Below are 19,191 nucleotides of genomic sequence, written 5' to 3'. Positions count from 1 at the left end.
TCGAATTTTTCAAAATCGATTTAAGCCCTATAGTGACGTTTTCAAGGACCTATAGTGACGTTTATAAAGACCTATAGTGGCGTTTTGTAACTTGATATCCATGAAATTGAGTTATAGACAATTTTATTGCCTATAACTCGATTTCATGGATATCAAGTTATAAAACGTCACTATAGGTTCTTAAAATGTCACTATAAGTCCTTAAAAACGTCACTATAGGGTTCTAGAAAATTTTTTTTTTTAACTCGATTTTGAGAAACTCGATTTTTAAAAGAGGGGTATTTCCCTATTTAGTTTAGGAAGAAGGGAAAAAGGCTAATTAATTTGCCCAAAAAGGGCAGAAGCCCATTTTGTCCGATTACTATTAGATCTAAGGGTCAAAAAACACTCATGGTAGTGTCAAATGTCAATATTGCTCTCTAGAAATTAGTCAATTAAGCATTAACTCTTCTTAATAAAGGGAAAAAAAAACATTAATTTTCACTCTTCTCCTTGTCATCATCTTCTTCTTGTCTTCCTCTCTCACATTACCTTCTTGTTCTCATGCAAAAAAATCATAAGTGAGCAAGATAGATGTTGGTTGTATATTTAGCTACTTAGGTTTGCTGTGACTTTCGTTGTAGAGGTTAGCAATTAAATTGTTATTTTGGGGTGTGTTGAGCATTGGAGAAGACTGTGGGGCCATATCAAGGAGGACATTAACCATGGTGGTCCTTGGAATGTTGTTGTTAAGCGTTGATTATCCAAAGACAAATAATGCCACAAAAGTACTAGCTTATTTTGCCATAAACCATGATGCTTTGCATATATTGATGGAAGAGAGCCCATGTTTTTAAGATCTTTCAAAAGACCATGGTGGAAGATGATGACATGGCTGATATATAATGTTGTTAGAGCACTAATTTTTTTAATTGACTTTGTCCGTATTTTTAATCCTTAGAAATACTTAGCCTCAACAATCATTCTCTAAAACAATAGTGACTTTGGCAATGTATGTCTAAAATTTTCTAGTACCTCAAGACAGTATCGTAAAGAAATCAATGATGGAGGCTAGAAAATACATACTGCAAAAAGAAAGATGTGAGAGAGGAAGAAGATGATGACGAGGAGAAGAGTGAACATTAATGCTGTGTTTTTTTTTTATCCTTTATTAAGAAGAATTAATGCTTAATTGGCTAATTAGCAATAATGTCATTACCATGAGTGTTTTTTGACCTTTAGATCCAATAGTAATCAATGGTCCAAAAAATGTGTAACTCTTGTGAAGTTAGATACTATTCAGTTTTTGGTGTAGGCAAAAATTGAACCCTATATCAACCAAGACGCCAATTGGTTTTTGGTGTAGGTGGGAATTGAACTTCAAATCTCTTATTCAATTATCAAAGATTTTATTAGTTGAACTAACTACAACCCATGAAACATATACTCCATTTAAAACTAAATTAATAAATGAAAAATAAAATTAGTATTCATACAATATTAGAACAAAAAAAAAAAATACAAAAAACTATTTGACTTTGATATATCTAAATAGAAGTCTAAATTCTACTGTTTCATTAAATTCATCTATTATTAATTATGAACTAAATTTTGCTATAATTTCCCTTTTGATATGCAAGATAAAGAGTTTATTAGAATATTATCTTTCATTTTCTATTTTTTATTTTTGTGAAATATCAAGCTTCATTTTGTTGCAAAATATGGTTGTTATAATATTCATATTTGAAAATACTTGTTTCATGGTTGCAATGAAAGTTAGAAGAATAAGTACAAGTAAAACCAGTCTATAAACAAATTGGTAGGCTATTAATCTTCTAGTCCTTACTAGCCATTGGCCCAATTCAAAAATATTTAACAATTTTGTAAAATCTAGATGTTGAACTACATTATGTTAATAATGATGAAGTTCCTTTTTCAACAAGAGTTTTTCATGATTTGTGAATTCTTACCAGATAAATTTATTTATGAACAAACAAATACCATTGTTTTTAAAAAAGATTTATTTATCTCTCAAAGATCCAAAGCTGAGTTAAAAATAATCTACTCCATTATAAGTTAACTAAACTGAATAAGTGACTCAATTATATGTTCACTAAAACGTTGATTTGATTCTTGTAATTGAAAATCTATTATAGTATAAAAATATCTAATCAATAATGATGCTCAATTGTAAAATTATCTTACTTATGGTAAGGGAAAAAAATCCAAATAATCCTTTTGGTGGGCTAGATAACATGGTAGCAACCAAATTCTAAAGTCTTAAACTTTTAAGGGCTAGCTTCAAATAAGCCAACCACCAAAATTAAATTGCCACTTATTTTATTTAAAAGAAAAAAAAAATTCATGAAATACTTCTTTATTGAAAAACTTTGAAATTATATATAACACAAAAAAGGAAAATTACATGGCTTTGATCCTAGTTGCGCTCTAGAAAAAAAAAAGTATATCGCTTTGATCCTAGATACAATCTAAGAATTGAAAAGCACATTACTTTGGTTTCTAGTTACAAACTAGAATTTAAAAAAAGTACATTAGTTTGATTTGTAGTTACAATCTAGAGACAATGTAAAATTATATTAATAAGGAATTAGTCTACAAAGCCAAGGTCTAAGTTCGGAGGTCAGGTTATGAAATGAGAATGTGTTAACCACCCACTTCACCCGACCTAAAAATCAGTCTTTGTGAAATTAAAGGTCATATCATGATATGCACCAGTCCAATCAAGTTATCATACTATATACATTGCAAAGGATTAAATGTGCTCATCTTGTGATTTTTTCAAAAAATTAAAATCTATTTTAATGTGCACACTCATAATATAATATGCATGGACATTCTAATCAACCCATTTCAAAATATATCGTGATTTCATGTAATTGACTATAATAAAAATTAAATTGAGTTTAAAGATATACTTTTATTCACTGCCTCTTTCAAGTGATTTAATGGTGGATTTTCTAGATTTTCATCACCATAGCATTTCACAAGGGAAAAATTGAAAGTTTGTTCGTTTGATCTTTAAATACATTTTATGAAATAAATCTTGAGGTCATAACGATTAAAACAACAGTTCATGGGTCTCAATTGGACAACCGGATTAAAAGATATCCTGAAAATAAGTTTTAATGGTAATGTGCACCTGCATGGACTAAGTCTTGATGACATGTAATTATGAACTTTTAATTCTAATTGGACTAATTTTAGTCCAATTTAAATTAAATGATATGTCATAACACTATTGGTTGAGGATAGGGTTTATGGTAAGGTTGCATGCACCAAATTTAATCCAAAGACAATACATTAGTTGAATCCATGAAAAATTGGCAAAAATCAATCAATTAAATAATTAATTGATTAATTTGACATATTTGAAATTGATTTTCTGAGCTTGAGGACCAAAGAAGTCTAAAAAATAAGTTAAAATTTGAAAGGAATCGAATGTCAATTGAATTGGGAAAGAACCAGACCAAAAAGGAAAGAGATCTGGAGATCTCTAAACCAAGTGCCGATCGATTTTCCTTCAAAAAATATGAATTTCCCTTAGTCCCACATCGATTGAAACTCATTTTAAACCCTCTAGCATAAATACCCCCATCCATCAACTATTCAAGGACCCTAAAATCTTAGAGCTTAGGGAAAATTGAGATTTCTCTCCCTCTTGAGATGTTGCCTAGCTTGGAGTGTTTGGAGAGCTTGGAGTGTTGCACATGAAGGTAAGGTTTCTAAACCTTCTCTTTATTTTTATGCCCTAGGTTTTTAGATTCAAACATGTTTAGTTTCTAGGTTTTTCACATGTCCTTGTTTGTTAGCATGTTTGATCGAGGATGTTCATAACCTTGCATGAATTAGAGTTTTTCAATTTCAATAACATGTTCACATACTCTTAGAATTAGGGTTTTGTCAATTGCAATAACATGTTCACATACTCTTAGAATTAAGGTTTGACATTCTAATTAACATGTTCATATGCTCTTAGATTAGGGTTTATTATACATTATGGGCGCAACGGGGGGAGTACGCCTCGGTCGAGTGGACCAGAATAGAGAAAGAAATGGAGTCGCCACCTAGATTAGGTTTAGGAACGATAAATATAGCATCCTTCGTGGAAGGACTAATCTATTACCAGAGCACATGTCTAGAGTTTAGGTATGGGGAAGGGAAGGTGTTAGGCACCTAACCCCACTCGACCCGTGGGTCAGCTTCCACTCATTATGACACACTAGAATACATCTAACAAACAACATGGCATCATATCATCCCAAACTCTAGCATACATCTATCATGCATCTCATCATATCTCAAACTCTAGCATACGTCTATCATACATGGCATTATATCATATCCAAGGTAGAAATGTAGACATGGTAGCAATCAAATAAGCATATTATCATATCCAAGGCATGACATATAAATTTGCATATTCATGTTCATAAAAACTCACATCATATTCATCAAGACAAGACAATATCACATCCACAAACAAATGCATGCTCATGTGAATGCATGCCTTACCTCACTACATCGCAGCACCTATGTATCAATGCATGATCATGTTATATGCATGTTCATGACAAAACTAAAAGATTAAACCCTAAACTAGCATACAAAGAACAAACAAAGCAACAAACATGGAGGCAGAGACTTATAAGCATAAAACAAGACAAGGTAATGGCATATTATATAAGTAAAATAAAAGAAGCAGAAGAAAAAATGGTTGGATTAGAGTTTCTAGGCATGAGCATATGTGCGTATACATAGGGCTTGTGTACGCAACCCAGTTGTAAGCATACGCTTACTTTGAGTATGTGTGCGCATGTAGAAAGCATGTGTACACATACACACCCTAGACCTTAACCCAGAAAACAAGAACACATTGGAACGAAATCTTAAAACTAACAACTTATCATGCTTAAAAACAGAAAGCAAAGAAAACCTAAACTAAGCAAGCATATGATAAAATAAACAAACAAGAAAAACAAGGAAATGAAGATCAAAACAAGGAAAAGGAAAAAGAAAAGGAACTAGAACATTATACTTTAAAACACAAAGCTCCTTAGCTTGATTTTGACCGTTCCCCTCAGTCAATCTATTTACAATCAAATAAAAAGTGATTAGTAATCTTGAAACTAGAAGATCAAGAATAGAAAAGGCCTCAATCAAAAAATAATTAACTTGAGCGTGTTTAGTGAAAAACTCCCTCTTTGATTCACTATTTCTAGTGAATCTTGTGTTTTCCCCTAAAATTTTTTGTGTGTTTTGAAAAGGTACCATGTATGGCTTTTTATAATTAGAAAATAAGGGTTTGGAATGGCTTCCAGATGATGTAAGATTTGTTCCAAAACCAAGTTTAAAACGCTAAAAACTTGCATTTAATAGTTTTTGGGAGCATGTGTATGCATGCCCATGTATGCATACGCATACATGAATCATACGCATGCGGTGCATGAGCATGCGTACACATGCGTGTACACGTACGCATACCCTAAGGTTTCTGTGGCATTTCTTTTCCAAAAAATAGCTTATTTAGTTCACAAAAGAGTTATATTTTTCCAAAAATACTTTCCTTAAGTCAATTTCAATTTGATTGGGCCCTAAACCAACCTTGGACTTTTAGAATTCCAACATCATTAGGGTATGGGGACCTGAGTAATAAGAGGTACAAAATGCGATGTCTACACATATCATACACATTATTAACCATGCTTGTCAATACTTGTTTCAATATCTACAATCACCAGTTCTTGGATGATATAAATTGTTTGAATGATGCAATATGATAATTTTCCACCATAGTCTAGAAAGCTGGTTTCATAAGGCAAGTTGGGTGCCTAACACCTTCCTAATCTTGTAAACTAACTTTCAAACTTAGATCAAGGGTTAGTTGTGGACGCAAGCACCTGCAACGGGTCATCCTCGCATTTTGTGGGGGAGTATGCCTTGGCCTAGGGTGGACCATGGTGTAGGGCGTAAATGGAGTCACCACCTAGTTTAGGTCTAGGAACCATAAATATAGCATCCTTCGTGGAATGACTGATCTTTACCAAAGCACATGTCCGGAGTTTAGGTATGGGGATGGGAAGGTGTTAGGCACCCAACCCCACCCAACCTGTGAGTCAACTTCCACTCATTGTGTTCCAAGTCTTAATCCTGTTAAAGGTAAATTTAATATTTTATTCTAACTCATACACACTTTAGCATGCATCTAAAGCAAACAAATATGACATAATCATCCTCAAACCAAACATTCATCTATCATGGCATTTAAGTATATATCATTAAGGACATAAACATCACAAGACAGATTCAAACAAACATGTCAAGATATCTAAACATAAAAAACATGGGATTCAAACCAAGCATATCATGTTCATCAATTACCAAACTCATCAAATAAGAACAAATGCATGTTCATGTGATTATGCATGACTTACCTCATTGCATCACAACATCTATGCATCAATGCATGTTCATGGTATTTAAACAAATTAAAACCCTGATAAGCATAAAAGAGATAAAACAAAGTGAAACAAAACAAAGTAAACAGATATATATATATATATATATATATAGACATGAAGGCTAGGTTAAATAGAGGCTAAGCATGTAAATAAAACAAAGGAAATAAGCAGCCAAAAATGAATTTAAGGTTCCTAGGCAAGAGTATGCGTGCGCATACATAGGGCATGCGTACGCATATTTTGAGTATGCGTATGCATGCATACGCATACACACCTGAAACCCTAAACCTAGAAAACCATAACAAAAAGCAAAGAAAACACAAAAGAAACAAGAAAACTAACAACCTAGCATGCTTCTAACAAAAACATGAGATAAACCCTAACTAAACAAACATATTAAAGCATTTAAAACACATATATAAACATAAAAACAAAAGGAAAGCAAAGAAAAGTGAAAAGCCAAAGTTCTAGAAAACTCTAGAGTTTGATTTTGACTGTTCCCTTCTATCAATTTATTTACAACCAAATCAAAGATGAGTTAATAAATTTAGAACTCAAAGATCAAGACCAAAAAAGGTCCTAATCAAGCAAAATTTGACTTAAGGATGTTTTGTGAAAAACTCTCTCTTTGATTCACTATTTTCTAGTGAATCTTTTGTGTTTTACCACTAGAATCCGTCCTCTTTGAAAATGTACCTTTTATGGCTTTATATAGTCTAAAAATAGGGGTTTGGGGCTACTCCCAGACGATGTGGGATTCATTTCAAGTCAAGTTTAAATGTAGAAAACTTGTCTTTCATAGTTTTTGGAATCCTAGCATGCGTACGCATGCACGTATATGCGTACGTATGCAGAGCTCGAGTGTGCATACACATACGCATGTATGCGTACGCACCCCCTAGGGTTTTTCGTGACCTTTCTTTTCCAAAAATAGTTTATTTCCTCCAAAAATAAGTTATATTTTCCACAAACACATTCCTCAAGTCAATTTTCATCTGATTGAGCTCTAAACCAACCTTGGACGTTAAAGTTCAAACATCATTGGGGAACGGGGCCCTGAGTCGTAAGAAGTACAAAATGCGGTTTCTACATTAGCAGATTAGACTTATTCTTTTAAGTTTCTCTTTCTAGATTGTAACTAGGAATCAAAATGATGTACTTTTGTTTTAGATTGTATCTAGGATAAAAGCCATGTAATTTTCTAGTTATCGTAAAAGAGATGTACATTTTCAATTCATCAATAGAAATGATGCATTTTTCAATTTAGTTTTCTTATTTTTCCAATTAAATAAGACTCATTGTAAAACTCTTGACTTAGGCAGGATGTTAACAACACTTCTCCATTGTCACTCAAGAGGTAATAACACGACTCCGCCCCATTTGTGTGGGATATGGCCAAAACCCTATTTCTTTTAGGTTTGGGCTAGGGCGTAGTCTCTCACAATAAGCAACTTAAAGTCTCTCTCAAAAAGGTTCCCTCAAAAGTTTTGCATAATTTGTTTATGTTGGAATTTCCAAAATTGGAGTTTGTCCCCAACTTTAGAAAAGTTGTTAAATATATATATATATATATATATATAACAGTATGATGGATGCTTATATTTGTAGAAGAGAATGAATTGGAAACTTGAATTTCCTCACATCTATCATCTAGGGATTTTTGAACTCATGTTTATTTTCTATAAGTTTAAATTTAATTTTGATTTGAAAACGAGCGCTAAAATTCAAAATTCTAAAGTTACTAAGAAAAAGTACCAGTGGACACTTACTATTCTTTGACAAAGTGCCAATTAGGCACTTTCAACATTTGATTGCTTGTCTTCAACCTTGAATTTGGAGCGATTTTTACTTGATTTTTATATTATTTTAAGGATAATTGTGGGCTTTAACACAAATTTAGGACTTTATTTAAACTAATCATCTTTCGTACAAGATAACTAATTAAAATTCAAAACTCATATTTATCTCTAAGATTTATCCAATTCTTATAATTACATTATTAACTTTAAATTTAAACCAAAGCAACTTTGGCATGTAATTGATTTTTTAAGGTCCACTCAAAATCAATTAACCCAAATTGCATGGTTTAAGTTTTAAATCACAAGACTGTGATGATATAAACTCTATCCTAGCTAAATACTGGTGGGGACAATCGATTAATGAGAAAAAAAATTCACTGGATAAGGTGGAGCAAATTGTGTGAGCCAAAGGCAAAGGGTGGAGTGGGCTTCCGAGATATTACTGCCTTTAACATGGTGATGCTTGCAAAACAGGCATGGCGCTTGATTCATCACCATCATTCTCTGATGTATAGGGTTTACAAAGCACGCTACTTCCCTACATGCTCTTTCTTAGAGGCAAACCTGGGGAATAACCCGTCTTACGTATGGAGAAACTTGCTAGAGGCCAGAGATGTCATACTAGATGGGTCGGTGTGGAAGATTGGAGACGGTACCACAGTGGAAATTGAGAATCATTGTTGGTTGCCAAGAACCCCATACTTTTGAAGGGTGGGAGCTAGACCACTTTTAGTGAAGGAGTTGGTGGATGAAGGTACAAAGCAATGGGACTGTGATAAAATTGCCCACTGGTTGGAGCCACTCACATGTAGGGATATTTTACGTATCCCCTTAAACAACATGCATGAAAAGTACACCTTGACATGGAATGAAAACAGAGGTAGGTCTTTCTTCATTAAAATGGCGTACAAGGTGGCGATGAGACTTCAACACCCATCGTCAAGTGACCACTCCCTAGCGAGGCAGGATGGAAAAGTGTGGAGATCTATTTGGGCTTTTAATACCCCACAAAAGGATCAGAATTTTCTATAGAGAACTTGTGCAAATATTCTCCCTACTCGAGCCAATCTGTAGAGATGCAAGGTGAATGTGGATGCTCACTACGTGGTGTGCTGTCGCAGGCAACCAAAAATAAAACCTATACTCCTAAAAATACTTGTAGTGGTGTAAGTAAGGATCATTCCCACCGAGAGTGTCTAGTCTAGTTTTCTGCTACGTGAACAAGGAGTGGGGGGGGGGGGTTGAATATAACGAAAACAATTTTAAGAAAAACAACTAAGGAACAATACAAATTAAAGTATCAAAATCAATCAAAAGAACAAACCTTGGTCTAAGTCAATATTCATTGTTGGAACTATTTTCCTATTTCTCCTTAGTCGCTGTTAATTAGAAAACAAGCAATCTAATTAACCCTAACTACTAAACAACCCAAGACAAGCGCTAAAGGTTTAATTTAGTAGCAGCCTTAAGAACTAGAGAGATCAAAAAATTATGGATTTGATATCTAACCTAGCAGTAGATTGCAACAAATAATAAACTAGCAGACCTCCTAGTAATTAAACGAGACAATCATGAAAATAGGCACAGAAGAACATCTGATATTCAAAGCATAAATTGAACAATAAAATTAAATTAGATCTCACAATTTTATTGATTCTGAGGCTTCAGTTTCCTTCGACCAAGTATAAAAGTTTAGACAAGCAAGGCCATGATGAAAACTCAAAGGAGAAGTTAGAAGAGAGGGGAGAGAGAGGCATGTGTGAAGTCTGATTTTTCCTCCCCCTTTTACACGTTAATTCCCCCTTTCCCAAGCCTACAAAATCTCCTAAAAATATTCTAAATAATAATATCCAAATCTGACTGATTAAAAAAAATATTAAAAATAAAACAAAGTCCTAATGTAACTAGGAAAGTGGTGTTTTTTTAGCTAGAATTTTTGTGCACCAGATCTGGAAGCTTCTAAAAATAAACTGCATAAGGTATTAGAATTTCAAGCAAAGGAACATTCCAGAACATCAGCAGTGCAGGTGCAGCAACTTCAAGCCCGATTTCGACCTTGATGCAACCAGTATCTCTCAAAACCCAAAATATGAAAGTTGTAGAGATATTTCTTGGCGTTCCATAGCATCTCAATCGGAGCTCTGATGAGAGAGTTATGCCTAGATTACGAAGTTATGTTGAAACTGTCCAAAATCGCCCAATTAACTACGTTTTGCACTTAATGCCTCCATTTGCATCCTAAATCAAAATATAAGTGAAAGTTTAAATAATGTGTAAAACACCTATGAACGGTTAGACCCCCAAATACAAAAATACCAACACAAGCTTATAATTAAACAATATATGTGCGGAATATGAAATATAAACTATAACCAAATTGGTAACACACTCTAAACCATAATTAATCACAATTACAACAGTAATTAAAAGGTAAAGAGAAAGGGAAGAAAGATGCAAACACAAAGATAACACAACGATGTGTTATTGAAAAGGAAACCGAAGTGCGAAAAACCTCTCCGCCACCCTCCAAACGGTCAATAATCCACTAGAGAATAAAGTTGGTATACATGAATAGCAGAAAGCCTTCCAAGCCTAATCTACCCGGTGCACCTAAGCCCTCTAAGCTTCTTGCTCCAACAGGGTTACGCTAAGCCTTGTCTTCTCTAACTTACCGGATCCTGCAATAGCCCATTGTATCAACCAAAATGAATTGGTCCCTTCTGAACTGCTTCCCAAGCACCAAAATATCTCATCACTGATATGGGTATGGTGAGATAAGGATTTGACTAATGTACCTCTCAAGGATATGTCAATGGAGAGGGTGAGAGTAGAGGAATTTGGAGAATAAAAAGATGAAGATTGTGAATGAGTCAATCTTGTTTTTCTCTAGGGTTTCTCTCTCAAAATTCTCTCTGGAAGTTCTCTACATTTCATGGGTATAAGGGTATTTATAGTAGGGTGTATGAGGAATGCGAAAAGTCAGTTTCCATCAAACATGGTGTTAGGACATATGTGATTCACTTGTTAGGAACATATGTCACTATTTTATGTAATTGGCTAATTCTTTGACAAAATGCATTTTACTTGTATTTGGGTAGATCTAGGATGTATTTAATACTTCAAGAAACTGTGTTTCAAGATCAAGTGTTGAAGACATGCAAGTTTGTCTAAGATTCAAGCTGAAGAAGTGTTGTTCATTAAAGCTCGATAGCTAGCTCGACAGCTAGCTATCCATCGAGCTTAAGAAGCTGTTTCAGCCCCGTGGCTCGACAGCATCTCGACAGACAGGTATCTGTTAAGATTTATGAAAAACAGAATTCTAGTTCTGTTTTGACTCAAATCCAGTTTTATGTGTTTGGGCTTTCTTTTCTCACAACCCTAGACATATAAAAGGATTAATTTAAGGGCCGTCAAAGTGTTCACAAGTTGCACAAGTATTGAACAAAGTTTGTTCAAGCAATTTGTGACCGGAGATAGAATTTGCCTTAGTTCATCATTCTTGAAGAAGTTGCTGTGTTTGTGCATCATAGGGTTTTGTGACCAAGCATCTTCTTGATCTTCATCGTTGGGATGAATTGAAGAACTTTGTAACCAACGACCTTTTCTAGTTGGTAATTGAAGTCGCGTACTGGGATCCGCGCAATTGATTAGTCACGTACTTGGGAGTCGTACATCAAAAGGAGAAATTCTCACTACAGAACAAGTTCAATTGGGTATTGGGGTAAAGGTTCAACTGTAGGTTGGTATAAGGTACTAGAATTTCTTTACTTGTAATTGCTTGTTGTGATAATAGTGGAATTTAGGGAGTGGTGACCTGAAAATCACCCGGTGGGGTTTTTGCTATGTAGGTTTTCCCCATTCGTAAACAAATCACCGTATCAAATTTATTTTCTGCTGCATACTTAGTTCATTGGTGATTTTTTTTTTATGCTACCACGCGTTTGCATGTTAATTAACTTAATTAATTCACTTGGCTAAATTAATTGGTTAATTTATCACAAAGGGTCAATACGTTTTTGGCCTATCACATGGCATTTTGGTGACTTGACCTTGCAACTGGAACGAGTTGTGAGTTTGAGTCGCGAGTTAACTGCCTGGCTAGACTGAAAGTTTTGTCCTGTAGTGCTACAGCTGGTATGACCCTTAGGTTCCCCTTGCATGCTTCACACGTGTGCCATTCTAGTGACTTGCCAGTCTCGAGCCAGTCGCAAGATTCAATTGCGAGACTCCCTTGAATTGCGCACTTCTTGAGATTTCTTCGCACTCTCTCACACACTGCCCTTACATAATTCCCACCTAAATACAGGGTATCTAATTACTAAATTACAAGCAAAATTTGGTATAGAATAAAGCCAACACATGATTGAATAAATTCAACCTTACAATAAGAATAACGAGTACATTTAGGCACCAAATAAGTATAAAAGACTAAACATTAAGGGAGAAAAATATGACATTTTGCATTCTCATCACTGTGCAATATGCTGACATCATGAGCAAACGATCAACCATATACTCTGGGAATGTCCGTTTGCGACAAATGTGTGGGCACTGTTTTGAGGAAAGGTTCAGAAATGCCATGCACAAACCCTAGATTTTTTCTTGTTGATACATACCCTTATGGCAAGATTGACAAAGAAGGAGTTGGAGAGATGAGCCATTACAACGTGGGCAATATGGAACGCAAGAAATAAGTTTTATTTTGAGGACACTCAAGTACACCCCGAGGCTATCTTGCATGAGGCAATATCATTTCTTGAAGAGTACCAGAAGCTAGTGGCAGACCAAAGGACTTAGTAGCTAATGTTTTTAGTTTTTTCATGTTGCTGTCATTGTTGTATGTCTTGTCCATGGGTTCAGACTAGCTAATTCGGCACAATTAGCCCGTGGACCCCCCTTTTACTTACACTTGTATAAATCTATTTATTTGAATAAAATGATTCTACCTTTCTCAATATAAAAAAAAAAAAAAAAAATCACAAGACTACATATTAACTGCTAAATCTTGATGTGGCTTAATCTTTTTATTAGATGGTTCGATCATTGAATCTTGCTTTTCATTTTATTGTTGTGAGCTCTAATGTATTTTGGGACAACTCTCATTTTCATCCAACGGTTCAAATGACATTCCTACCCTTTCATGGTTTAAAATTACAAGTTTGTCCTTGAGAAATTCTCAATTAAAAAATGGGATTGTCTACTTAATGTAATCCACCTTTGATTTTTTGCGATGTTTATTTATTTATTGATTTTTGAGTATAATCCAACTTTAGGACCTAAAAATTAGTCCTTTTAGGGTCAAATAACACTAATGGATATTTAGAAAGTCTTGAATTTCAATTAAAACACTTATTTCTAAATATTTAATAAAATACAAAGACTATTTTTCTATTAGTTTTAAACAATTCTATGCTTAATGGTGCAACCTTGTCCTAAACTCAATCCAATGAGATTATGACATTTCATCAATCATAACTATTACTTTAGAGGATCAATCACAATTAATTAATTATAATCACATGTGTCTAGTCCTAATCATAAGAATGCATAATAACCATTAAATCCTGATTTAGCTATAATTTTTAATTCAGTGGTCTGATTTAGACACATGATATTTAATGGTTGGAACTTCTGGATTTTTTTTTTTTTTTTTTCAATTCAGTATTTAACAATCATACTTACCTGGACAGGGTCAATGGTTGATCAAGAAGGTCCATGGCCTAGGAAAATGATTTCCATTGCACTTTGGAGGGGTGATTTTCTAAGGTCTCCCCAAGTGGGAGAGCCTATGTCATAAGTATTTAACAATCAAACGGTCAATATTATGATTTTGCTCATATGTCATAAAAGATGATTTTTTTTTTCTTTAGTGTGAGGTTAAAAGATGTTGCAAAATAGGGTGTCTATGCATATTGACCACAACTTTGATACACCTATCCATATTAAAACATATCGGTTTTAGGTATTAACTTTTAAGTACCTAGTTGTTTTGGTTTGTGTTAGCTATTTTGGGTGGTAAAAAGATTTCAGTTGGACCAGTACAAAAAAGAATATATATTTTCTTTACTTAAAAAAAATGACAAATGTCACCGGTAGTTGAACTTGTAGGAATAGTAGTGTCAGTAAACATGCCACTGATTTTTCTTCTTCCATGTCACCTATGCCACAACCTGTCACCACTTCCTCTTCTTTTTTCTACACTCCACTTTTCTTCTTTTTTCTCGATTGCTTTCTTGCTCACCTTAATTCCTCTTCTTTTCTTACTTTGTCCAAAAGTTATGTCTTTTGTGCACTTGTGTTCTAATTTTTTTTTTTTTTTTTTTTTTTTTTTTGCCTTCTTGCATGTTAGTTAGTGAGTAAATGAGTTTTAGAGTGAATTAAATGGCGATTGCAGGTGGGGAAAAAGTATCTCCTATGCAAGCTCAATGGGGCGGGCTTCACAAGTATGTGGGTCCCATGCCTACAAGACCTACAAGCTTGTGAGAGGTTGGCTTCATAGAACGGGCTTATAAGAAAATTTGTGGTGGCTGAATGGGTGTATATTTGGGGAAGGTATCTCCTATGCCAGGCTTATGCACCCTCTTTCCAACTAACTTGTGGATCCCACGTGTTAGTGAGAAAGAGGGCGTATAAGCCTGACACATATGAAAATTTCTCATATAATTGTCTTTTGTCATTTGTGTAAGTATGTTTCTTAATTTATTGTTTTGTCCACCCATCCAATTCCCTGAAAACTAGCTAACACATTAGCATGTTACCCTTTTGTATTAAAATATAAGAAAAAAAATACATGAACTCACATAATGTCAGTTGAGCCAAAACTACTTAAATTAGTAATAATCTTTTTGGTTAACAAAATGTAGACTTTCTATAGAGCCAACATTTAAGTTGAGACATAAACATACCTTTAGAGATTCGAAATAAATTATGAAAGCTTTGAATAAACATATAAGTTCATGAATGTACAAATATATATGTGTGCACCTCTCTCTCTCTCTCTCTCTCTCTCTCTCTCTCATTTTATATTGATCACTTTTACTCTTGTACATCAAGTGTAAAAGCAATCACTTTAATTTTTAGTGACTAAAACTAAAAGTGCTCATGGGCTAAAGTTTAGGGATTAATAATGTATTTTGGCTTCAATAATTGTGAAACGATAAATGAGACATTTTATTTTTTTAACCAAACCGAAACACTGTACGATATGGTTTTGATAACATTGATCAATGGTCTTTGGATCACATTTTATGGGGTGGAAGGGCAAGCAAAGGTTGAAATATTTTTCAAAAATCAAAGGTAAATTACACCAATCACCTCTGAGAATTATTGTAATGATTTTCCTTCAAGCACGTCCCTACACTGAAATACCAAGTAGTTTAAAGAGAAGAATTGGAATTTTTACCTCATCTAATTGTATGATTCTTGCTATCTGAAGCATTACTTTCAAGGTAGTACTTATCCAATCAAGACCTAAAGAGCTCTTAAGATAAACCTGTTCCTTGGGGTTAAAACCCTTATTCTGAAGTAATTTCTGCCATCGAGATGTGAAAATAATAAGAATAATGGTAGCAACATAACAACTCAATTAAATTAGGAGAAATTAGGTTTCTTTACCAAGAACTAGATAGTATTAAAGCATAATTGTAATAAACTGAAAATACTAATGAAAATTTATGAACATAACTTTCATGCTAACAAAAATGGAACAATTATTGTCAGTACTTACAGTCACGTTTTCTTTCGTATACATCTTAATTAAAAAGAATTTGACACAATCATTTCTATAAAATTATAAATGTAATATTTTATTTTATTTAGTAGTTGGTATGCAATAGGAATCCAGTATCAATCCCCTGCACTTCAGTGTATAGAATAGAGTAAATAATAAATAGTGACTTACTAAAGTTATATATTTCCTTTGATTACATAATATTTCATCCTCACATTTCTGAACATTAACCAACTATTCAATAAAAATTAGCGAAGAATAAAAGAGAGCTCGAAGGCAATCAATTATGCCATTTCTTACCTTCTTTTTATCAAAATGCGGGTCATCTTCAGATAGCTCAAGAACTATATTGCAAAGTCATCATCAGTCTCTTTGACTTTATCAGATGATGGTGGCTGCAATGAACAAATACATTATTAATACTAAGATTCTTACTCATTTGACAACATTAAAAATCAAGTCAACAATATTATGGAAATAGCAATAAAACAGTATAAGCTGTGATTGCAGGACATAAGTGGAATTCCCACAATCATAGAACACACGAGCGATGCACTCACACAAAAAGAACAAATTTTAAAAACAGAAATTAGATTACTAGTAGTTTATATAACATGACAGCATTCGTATCATCTTTCATATGCTACTTTCTTTCTTCCATTCTGATAACAATTAATTCTAAATTATTTTGCAAACAAGTATCACAAAAAGGAGTTTAAAGATACAATCGAAATAATTACATTATGGACTCATATATTAGCTTCAAATCTTGACTTTACAAAAATCACTTCAAACAAGAATCAAAACAAATTCCTATGTATAACGTAGTAAAATCATGCACTTGTTAAATGGTTGAGGTGTTTGATTGAAAAATTGTCATACAATGAAGTCCATATTGACACGTGATTTTCAAAATGTAACATATTTCTGAAAAAGCAAATTAAGTAGCATAGTTCAGTTCATGAATTATTGAAGAATGTGTTGAACTTAATCAGCTTGACTTGCACCATAAAACTTTGAGTTTTCTGAGAAATTTGTGAAAGGAAAAGTAAGTTCATGAACCATTCATCAAGCAAGAGCCTGCAGACAGGAAATTAAATATTGTCAATCACTGCGTAACATAATAAATAGTAGAGGTACGGGCATGCTTCCTTCAAAGACTCTTCCTATTCATTTGTGGGTTGGAACATGAGGGCTTTTTTTCTAAAGAGGCAATTTCAAGAATCAACCAACCAACATATCTCACAAATGGTACTTCTTGAAAGTAGTATACTACTTTTAATGTTTCAAGGAAGTATTTAGTGTAAGAAATGCTACCATTAAATCTGCAATGTTGCCCAAGGATATACCAAACTTTCCTCACAGCCATACAGCAATGTACTTCTTGTCACATTACACATTTTTACTATTGAGAGAGTTATGCTGTAGGCAATATGCAAATGCCACAACAAATATTAACTGCTAGGGCTGATGCTTGCCTCATCAATTTAGTCAATGATGTTTTCCCATATTAATCTAGCACCTAAAACACCTCCAACTTTTAATTTTCAAGTATCCAATATCTACAGCTGAAAAGAAAATTTTCCCCTTGTCTCATCATTTTAAGCGACAAAAGTATTTCCCACATTAATTCAACACCCAAGATACCATTGATAAGATAATAGTTGTAGTTTAAATTTTCAAGTACTCCACCTCTACTACTCAGAAGAAAATTCTTTCAATAAACTTTGCTGCAAAATCATGATTCAGAACAGAGGACTTAGTCTTGCAATTAACTCTACAAAGGATTGGTGAAAAGAAAAGGTCTTCTAGATATTGATGTCAGTACAAGGCAAGCTAACTCACAACAAAACCTATGAGGAATTACATTTATGCATGTGCTAATGGAGATTGGAAGCAGCTTAAAATTGTTTCAATAACAAGACAGACTAGTTTCACACAAGCATAAAAAAGAAAATGATTTTTCACTCCAATTGAAAGACTACCAATTTATATAACTAACAGCCTTAAAATCATTCAGTTTCGGAGGAGCTACATATACCTCTACAACATCAATAAAATCCTGCTTCTTGTGAAATACGCCAACCCATTTAGTGTCATCTGCAGTCCTGCCAACCAAAGAAAATTAACACAAGTGTTAGGTTCTAAAGACTTAGGATTTTATGTATTTAGAACTCTAATTTGTATTGTTAGCAAACCATGATAAAAAAAATGTGTTTAGAAGTGTTTTAGTCTTGCTCAAAGTTGTGCTTTTATGTAAAGTTGGAATTGAGTTAAAGCAGGAAAGCATTGTGCCTTTCGGCCTGGCTCAATCCATTGAAGCATAGGCTCGATCGATTGAAGCTCGGGCAGAATGATTTTCTGCAGATTTTTCCAACTCAGCCCTAGGTGTTTTAAAACGTTTTTAGGATTTCTTATTTGTCCTAAGTATAAAAGGTAAACCCTAGCCACGTTTTAGTATTGCTCATATTTCGGTTTGTGTAAATCTCTTGTGAGATCTAGAGGAGCTTTCCTTTACACAAACTTAGGGTTTTCAAGGAGAAGATTTATCTACACCTTGATGATCAACTTAGTTACTGCCATTAAATCTTAAAGAAGACACAAGCGGGTGTGCTTGTATCTGGTGGTGAATCTAAGATAGAAGGAGTCCGTGGATTCGGAGTTTGCACGTGGTCGTGTCAGTAAGTTCTACTAATTGGTAGCAATAAGAAGTCAAGCGTGGGGGCTTGTAAGTCTTATTGTATGAACTTCGATTCTTTCAAGATAGTGGATTCAAGTTTATCTTGAGGATAGCTACGTCAAATCTTCCCCAGGTTTTTACCGGTTTGGTTTCCTGGGTGATCATATCTTGTGTTATTTATTTTCCGCTGCTTTGCATGATTTGATCTTTGTTATTGTGATAACCTAGACTTGTTAAATTGGACTAAGTAACAACTTGGCTAATTACCTAGGTTAAATCAATTGTTTTAAGGGGTCTAAAAACTATCAAGTGGTATCAGAGTGGGTTGCTCTTTTGTTGTTGATCCTTTGATCACTGAGCTGATCCTTGATCCCTGTTGTCATGAAACACGGACACTCTAGTTATTTTTCCTCACTTTGATGGGAATAATTATGCTTATTGGAAAGTAAGGATGAAAGCATTCCTGAAATCTATTGATGAGAGAGTGTGAAACTCCGTTGAATACGGATGGGAGAAGCCCACTAC

General features: G+C 33.9%; 1 long non-coding RNA gene and 1 pseudogene across 1 annotated transcript; one reads left to right on the top strand and one right to left on the bottom strand.

The window, feature by feature from the left end:
* Positions 1 to 13,931: 13,931 nt before the first annotated feature.
* Positions 13,932 to 14,063, top strand: LOC126693838 (U1 spliceosomal RNA; annotated as a pseudogene).
* A 1,593-nt stretch (positions 14,064 to 15,656) lies between these two features.
* On the bottom strand, positions 15,657 to 18,115 carry LOC126690920 (uncharacterized). Its single transcript, XR_007644773.1, has 3 exons — positions 18,028 to 18,115; positions 16,287 to 16,381; positions 15,657 to 15,788 (listed from the first exon to the last, which is right to left on the bottom strand). It is a non-coding gene; the product is annotated as an uncharacterized LOC126690920 (long non-coding RNA).
* Positions 18,116 to 19,191: the final 1,076 nt, after the last annotated feature.

Source organism: Quercus robur, chromosome 7, assembly GCF_932294415.1.
Source record: "Quercus robur chromosome 7, dhQueRobu3.1, whole genome shotgun sequence".
Lineage (NCBI taxonomy): Eukaryota > Viridiplantae > Streptophyta > Magnoliopsida > Fagales > Fagaceae > Quercus > Quercus robur.
The sequence above is the reverse complement of the archived record's forward strand: the minus strand, read 5'-3'. Positions and strand labels throughout refer to the sequence as shown.